The 8446-nt window shown below is 41.8% G+C and overlaps 1 pseudogene; it reads right to left on the bottom strand.

Moving 5' to 3' along the window:
* Window positions 1-7527: 7527 nt before the first annotated feature.
* On the bottom strand, window positions 7528-8446 carry LOC116084185 (annotated as a pseudogene).

Here is an 8446-nt window from a genome sequence, read left to right as displayed (position 1 = left end):
TATTTTTTTATTTTGTTATTTTACTTTTTTTGAGAGAGAGGGAATGTATATTTGTTTACCGAGTGTGCAGGAGTCTAAGGAGGTCAGAAGAGGATGTCGGATCCCATGAAACGAGTTTCAGGTGGTTGTAAGCCTCCATGTCGATGCTGGGAACTGAACTCAGGTCTTCTGCAAGAGCAGTAAGTGCTCTTAACCACCAAGCCAGCTTTCATCAGCCCCGCCTCCTGGCTTTTTGACACACCATCTCTCTATATAGCCTTAGCTATCCTGGAACTCATTAGGTAGACCAGGCTGACCTCACAGATCCACCTGCCTCTGCCTCTTGAGTGCTGGGATCAAAGGCGTGCACCACCATTCCTGCCAGACCCTTTTTGTTATTTGTTCATATTTCTCTTGTTGGTTCTTAAAATGTTCTTGTTACCCAACTGAAAGTCTTTTTTGTAATTTCTCAATATGTTTAGCATATTGACTAAAAATAATGTAAAAGTTTATTAGGATAATGAATTGTTGAAGAGAGTGCTCCTGCTTTAAGTAATTTAACATTAGGTCTGATGAACTGTCAAAAAGTGTCAAGAGACTTCTAAAGTAATTGTGAACATGAGCCTTTTTTTTTTAGGATGCATCAGTAGATTTTCTCAGATTCCCAACAAGATATAGACACATATATTAGGCATGGTGGCACATGCCATTAATCCCAGCAAAGACAGGCAGAGATATCTGAGTCCTGGTTTATAAAGTGGATTCCAGTACAGCCAGGATGACAAAATGAGAGTGTCTCTAAACAAACAAAGCTGTCCTAAATTAAAATCATGACAAATTATAACTTACTTTCAATGCCTTCTCCTTGGCTAAATTTATGGCTTTGAGTGTGAAGTGTCCCCCCATACACCCCTGCTTGAATATGTGATTCCCAGCTGGTGATGCTGTTGTGTCCAGGAACCTTCTCAACAGGAGGCCTGTTGGAGTCCCACAGGATACAGGCCACATCTGTCGGCCTGAGCTGTTTCCTAATCCATTAGAGCCTTGCATTCCCATTGCTACAGAAGTTGATGACCTGGTTGTGCCTCACCTTCTATGATGGACTGTAGTCTCTGAACCAGGAGCCAAAATAAAGCCATCTTCGATTAAATTGCTTTTGAAATCCATTATCTGGCCACAATGAGATAATTGATACAGCTAGTTCCTATTTAATCCTTTGAACCCTACTTCTACTCCTTATTTGACAAGGAAGGAAGAAGTTTTTTAGTATGCATGGGTGTTTTGCCTTGTATTGATGGCACACTGTGTGCATGCACTAGAGGAAGCCAGAGGAAGTCCCTGGTTGTAAGATGCTATTTGGATGGGACCCAAACCCAATGCTCTTATCTCTCCAGCCCCAGTGCCTGATAGAGGAGTGGGAATTAATGGCAAGTTGAGTTGAGCTCTTTTAACTATGCATACAAATACAAAATAATTGAGGTCATTTTATCTTTTGTATAAACTTTACTTATATGTATATATGTGCATCATATGGGTACAGTGTCCTTGGAGGCCAGAGAGAACACCATGGAGGTCCCCTGGAGCTGGAGAAGAAGCAATTATACCATTTATGGATGCTGAAGCAATTATACCACTTATGGATGCTGGAACTGATCCCAGGTCCTCTGCAAGAGCTCTAAATCACTGAGCCATCTTTCCGGCCCTCGGGTCATTCTAAATTTTACAAGTGTTAATCCTACAAATAATATCATGCAAATATTTTGCAAATGTAATACAATCCTGCATTGAACATCTGCTGAAAGATGTACTCATTAAGTAAAAGATGAAGACGGGGAAGCTTTCTGGTCACAAACGGGTTTTAATGCTGGTACCTGTGTCACACTACACAACCAAAGGTTTTATACAGTAAGCAGAATTATTGAATTAAAAGGTCAGGAAGCCCAAGTTTTAGTATGTTTTATGATAATAAACCAGTTACATGTATTAGCATAGGTTAATTGGTAACTAATCAGATAAAGTCACTCATTTATAAAACAGCATATATTCATTAATTCACAAATATATCTCAAAACCAAAATTCTTCCCCAAAAACCTTCATTGTAAACCAAGATATTACTAACATTTAACCTAGGGTTCAAATCAGAAGTTTAAGAGTGAAAAATTAGGCTGGGCGGTGGTGGCACACACCTTTAATTCCAGCACTTGGGAGGCAGAAGCAGGTGGATTTCTGAGTTCAAGGCCAGCCTGGTCTACAGAGTGAGTTCCAGGACAGCCAGGGCTACACAGAGAAATCCTGTCTCAAGAAAAACCAAAAAAAAAAAAAAAAAAAAAAAGAGTGGCAAATTGACAACAGTTTGTTTGTAGACCCTAATTTTTCGGAAATATAATCTGGTTAAGACAGGGGAAAGAGCCAGGCAGGCAGTGGTGGTGCAAGTCTTTAATCCCAGCACTTGGGAGGCAGAGATAGGCAGATTTCTGAGTTCAAGGCCAGCCTGATGTTCAGAGTGAGTTCTACAGAGAGAAACCCTGTCTCAAAAACCAAAAATAAAAAATAAAAAAGACAGGGACAAAGATCAAGGGAATGGCCAAGCAATGACGGGCCCAACTTGAGATCCATCCCAAGGGAGGGAGCCAAACCCTGACACTGTTAATGGTACTCTGCTGTGCTTGCAGACAGGAATCTAGCATAACTGTCTTCTGAGAGATTTCATCCAGCAGCTGGTGAAAACAAATGCAGAGGCCCACAGCCAAACAAGGCAGAGCTTAGGGGAGTCCCGTGGAAGAGTAGGGGGAAGGATTGAGGAAGCCAGGGGGATCAAGGACATCGCAAGACCTACAGAGTAAACTAACTTAGGCCAGTGGAGGCCCAGAGAGATTGGTCCACCAACCAAACAGCATGCATGGGCTGCACCTAGGTCCCTACACAGATGTAGCAGATGTGCAGTCTGTTCTTCGTTTAGGCCCCTAACAATCAGTGTGGAGGCTGGCTCTGGCTCTGCTGCCTGCCTGCCTTTGGATCCCTGTCCTGCAGCTAGGCTGCTTCGTCTGGCCTCCGTGGGAGAGGATGCACTTAGTCCTGCAGTGACTTGATGTACCAGAATGGGTTGGTTCCTATAGGGGGCCCTCCCTGTCTCTGAAGAAAAGGGAATAGAGGAATAAGGGAGAGAGGGAGGCTGTGAGCAGGCTATAAAGTGAATGAATGAATGAATAAATAAATAAATAATAAGGAAAAATATTACAAGTAATTGGAAACAATATTCGAATATCCTTTTAGATGAAAATTGGTCATTTTGCATACACATTTTGTATTCCAAAATTAATTTACAAGCAGGTTTCCTGTTGCTATTTATATATACACACATCTATGCTACAAATATATATACAAATATACAATATAAATATATAAATTGCCAAATCCGGCATGGCCATATAAGAGTAAGGGTTGGAATAACATGGTTCCAACCCCTGGGACAGAGCTGTGGGCATAAGGCTTGTTTGTATAATAGTTTACATTTTTTTTTTAGATCTTGCCTCAAGTTTATTTGTAAAAACAGCATAGGACACTAGTCATCTGCAAATAGTGTGTGGGTAGGTGTGTCACAGCAGTCTGTCTGTCTTCACACTGGCAGGAGCCTTTTCTATGGGACCTTCACAGGGGCCTGGACTCCTTTGGGAACCTGAGCCTGGGCCTTAGCTGGAGCTCTGGCCTCCGCCTTGGTTTGAGCCTTAGGCTTTGGTTGGCAGAGCCTTTGACCTTTGGCCATGTAGCTTCGAATCTACTTCCCAAGCGTGGGGTGAGCAATGAAAGCCAGGCAGGGCCCTTTGGCATCTTGGGCTTGACAGCCTGAAGCTTCCCAAGGACCTTGATGGCCTCCGTGTGCACTCACTGCCTTTGCGTTGTTGGCCTCCATCTTCTTCAGACCTTTCTTGTTGTGCTTCTTGGCAAAGTGCATGTTCCTCAGGAGGTTGAAGTCAACCCCCTTAAGAGATTCGGATCTTTGTAACCAAGGTGTATCCTCTCTCTCTCTCTCTCTCTCTCTCTCTCTCTCTCTCTCTCTCTCTCTTTTTGGTTTTTCTTGAGACAGGGTTTCTCTGTATAGCCCTGGCTATCCTGGAACTCACTCTGTAGACCAGGCTGGCCTCGAACTCAGAAATCCACCTGCCTCTGCCTCCCAAGTGCTGGGATTAAAGTCATGCGCCACCACTGCCTGGTGTCTTGATGCCATTTCTGTGCTATTTGCGGGACTGCTTGTGTATGGTGTGGTTCTTGGACTTGGCCATGTCTGCAGGGTTCCCCCTGTGCCTGGGACCAGAAGAGAAAGAGCTCGTTTACATATTTCTACATTCCTCTTTTGAGGAAGGTCGTCTCAGATAAGGTCAACAGCTCCAAGATAATCAGAGATAGCATGAGTCTGAGACTTGAGGGTGAGTTTTACGTCTCGGTAAAAAGATAAATGCTGAGACTTTCAGAACAGCCCTTAAGACTATGGAAAAGAACTCTGAAAACATGAGTTCGAAAATATAGTTTCTTGGGCTGTAGAGATGGCTCAGCAATTAAGAGCACTGACTGCTCTTCTAGAGGTCCTGAGTTCATTTCCCAGCAACCACATGGTGGCTCACAAACATCTGTAATGGGATCCGATGCCCTCTTCTGGTGTGTCTGAAGACAGCAACAGTGTACATGAAATAAATAAATTAATTAATCTTAAAAAAATATAATTTCTCAACTATGCAAAATATAAGGATGCAATATGACTTGTATAATGAGCTTCATAGATCTAAAGAAACAGAGGCAGCTGCACTAGGAGCCATCTTGTTAGAAAGAAACTAAAGGAAGGAGATAATTAGGGAGTGGTGGCGGCAAGGAGGAAATCCCACCCAGCTAAGCTATTTGGTGTATGCTTACAAAAGCGGGTAGATTCCTGAGTTAAAGGTCAGTCTGGGGGAGAAGGAGTTCCAGTCCAGGCCCAGGCAATGTATGAATGGTGATTTCAGCACAGGCTATCTTATTGTCAGTGCTTGCCATCTCTAAGAATAAAGGGGCTAGGGTCAAGGGATGCTGATTCATGGAAGAATCAAAAGGGAACCTTATGGGAAGCCACAGCTGCCACCCTATACATATATATTGAACACCTGGTCTCTGGCCAGAGCAAAGAGCATCGAGATAAACAAGCCTTAGTTGGAAAAGCTGTGTGCCTCTAGTTTGTGATGCAAGCTGGCATGATTTCCTATTGTGCTTTGCCACGTAGTTGATGCTGATTGGAACCAGGGAAAGTATTTAACCCACAAGGGCTGGGGGCTGGATATAGAGTAAGTATGAGAGACTGGAGAGTAAGTAAGTATGTGGAGATAGGAGTAAGTATGTAGAATTAGGGCTGGTGATGGAATAGAAGAGTAAGTATGATAGATAGGAGTAAGTATGTAAGGATAGAAGTAAGATGTAGGAATAGAACTAAGAATAGGACTAGGAGTAAGTAGAAATAGTAATAAGTAAGATGTAAGAAGCAAGATGTAACTAATAAAATGTAAGTAGAAATAAGTAAGATGTAACAAGCAAGATTACAAGGATCCTAATAAAACTGCATGGGGAAGAGCTCGGTGTTTGCCTCCTTACTTCCACTGGACGGGTAGCGGCTTACAGAACCTGGGGTAAAGACTGAATTAATATGTACATAAAAGATTAGGCTTTTGATCTACAAGAGCTAAGCCATCCAGAGAGTTTATTAAGAATTGCAAAAAGGGCTGGAGAGATGGCTCAGTGGTTAAGAGCACTGACTGCTCTTCCAGGTCCTGAGTTCAATTCCCAGCAACCACATGGTGGCTCACAACCATCTGAAATGGGATCCGATGCCCTCTTCTGGTGTGTCTGAAGACAGTGTACTCATAAACATGAAATAAATAAATCTTTAAAAAAAAAAAAAAAGAATTGCAAAAAATCTGTCTCAAGCAGAGAGCTGGAGATCTGCAGAACAGAGAGAGTGTTAGGGTTTAGGAATGACCACACAAACCATATGAACACTGATCTTAGTTAAGCAAGGATCGTTTATTGAGTGTACACCCTACTACTGGCTAGACTGGAGACATCGTTCAGAACAATGGATATCTTTTTCTGTCAACTTATAAGGGGAAAAAGAAACACAAAAACCACAAGTTCATATGTAGGTGAAGGAAGTGCTACCTGGTGGTCAGCTCTGACTCAAACCATTTAAGATATAACAGTTCATATTGATCTTTGATTTGATGGGTCCTACATAAAGCTTTGTGGAATTTCTTAAGATTAGTAAACCTCATACAGAACATTCAGAACATACAGAACAACACAGGGTATGGGGTCAGTATATCCTTGCTCTGGGCCAAGTCTCTTCTAAACTATACATAGATAAGTAGAAGATAGATAGACACTGTGAAAAACCTACTACATTGTTCTGAAGAATATTATCTTCCAAAACACTAGCTAGTAATTACTATACAAACACTTTTCCTTTTTTTCTTCTTTTTTTTTTGGTTTTTCCAGACAAGGTTTCTCTGTGTAGCCTTGTCTGTCCTGGAACTCACTCTGTAGACCAGGCTGGCCTCAAACTCAGAAATCTGCCTGCCTCTGCCTCCCAAGTGCTGGGATTAAAGGCGTGCACCACCACCACCTGTCGACAAACACTTTTCTACCATAAAAAAATTTAAATTAAAAACTCAAAGCATTTGCAGAACTTAATCCAAAATAAAATTTTAAAAAAATAAATTAATGAAATATAAACATAATAGCAAACCTCTGGATTTGGGGATCAGTAAACTGTTAAATAGTGTGCTAACATTTTTCATATTGAATTATACATTTCAAGCATTAATTCTTCTAAAGCAAACTCTCAGTTAACTCCCTTATAACATTATGAATAGGTAAAGGTGCCTTTTTCAAGCATTTTCTACACAATTGTAACAAACATTGCTGCTCTTGTTAATTTTGCTGATATACTATCTATACCAAAATCTTCATCATAAAAAGAATTTGAACTTTCTGAATCAGAGTCCAGTTCATCTAACCTGCCTAAGTCGAAAGTGAAACTAAATACACTAATTATCTGTTCTGCAGCCAGGAAACTAACCAGCAGAAACACATGAGCTGAGACACACACAAACACACAAGCAAAAAAAAAAAAAAAAGGTCAAACGTCAAGAGGCCTAATGTGGTACCTATATTAAACTACTGATTTTCTCCACTGTCATATAAAGTCACCCTTTTCTGATTTTTGGGTTTTTTTTTTTGAGAGGGGGGAGGTTGTTTGTTTTTCAAGACAGGGTTTCTCTGTGTAGTCATGGCTGTCCTGGAACTCACTCTGTAGACCAGGCTGGCCTCAAACTCAGAAATCCATCTGCCTCTGCCTCCCAAGTGCTGGGATTAAAGGCGAGCGCCACCACAGCCCAGACACCCAGCTCTTTTTCAACTGTACAGGGGTACATGAAGTGATAAGTAAGTTTTTGGTCATGTATGATAATCTAATAACCACTAGTCCCTATCATGAAAGGAATATTAATTTGTTTCCATTCTGCACTAAGTGGATTGTATATCTTTATGACTGGGATGTCACTGATACAAGAGATCTCATCATTGAAGACACAGGCTTCACAAGTTGCTGAGCTTCAGAGAAACACACTTCACCCACTTAATATGATTTGGACCATTACATAGCAGATATATACTGCAGAGAACACAGAATCACCATTAAATCAAACGATGTAAAGGAATGTGGTAGTTGAGCCACTAATGGCCACTTGTTCTTCTGGATCCTGTAGCTTGCCACATCCTTTAATTTAGCTTCAGTAACAAGAGTCTCGTCCACCCAAAATGTAAATAAATGTAGCCATTCAGATATGTCACATCTATACCCTCCGGACACAGCAAGTGGTCAGTTGATGCAAATTATTTTGGGCTGGCTTATAAACCCATATATCTTTCCTGGGCTGAACAGTGGGATAGATGTCATGGTCTGGAGAAAGACAGACAGCTAAGATGGTGAGAGTTCTAGTGTGTGCAAGGCAAGTCACAGACAAGGACATTTTGTAAATTCCCTCAGTATAGGTCACAGCCGAGAAAGTGATGTTTGGGGTATCCAAAGAAAACCATCATTCCCTTGACACACTTCCCTAACCTATGGGGTGGATTTTCTTCTGCAGGGACAACAGTATTGTTGGTGTCATTGTTATTGTTACTATTGCTATTGTTGCTGCTGCTGTTACTCCTGCTGCTTGGCACCCGAACCAAAGCCTTGGGCAAACCATCATCAAAACGGAGCTGCTGGAGGGCCCCTTCAATAATGTCCAGGCAGTATTTCTTCACAATAGGCTTGGTCAGTAGCTCCTCTAGGTAGTCTCGCTCTTCTGCAGGAAAGTGGGCCCAACGAATACAATTAAAGACTTCCGCAGCACTGGGGCCACGCTCTTTGGGAGCAGCCTCCAACCACTGCACCGCCACGTG

This window comes from Mastomys coucha, unplaced genomic scaffold, assembly GCF_008632895.1.
Source record: "Mastomys coucha isolate ucsf_1 unplaced genomic scaffold, UCSF_Mcou_1 pScaffold9, whole genome shotgun sequence".
NCBI classification, from domain to species: domain Eukaryota; kingdom Metazoa; phylum Chordata; class Mammalia; order Rodentia; family Muridae; genus Mastomys; species Mastomys coucha.
Note: the sequence above shows the minus strand (reverse complement) of the source record. Positions and strands in the feature narration are given on the sequence as shown.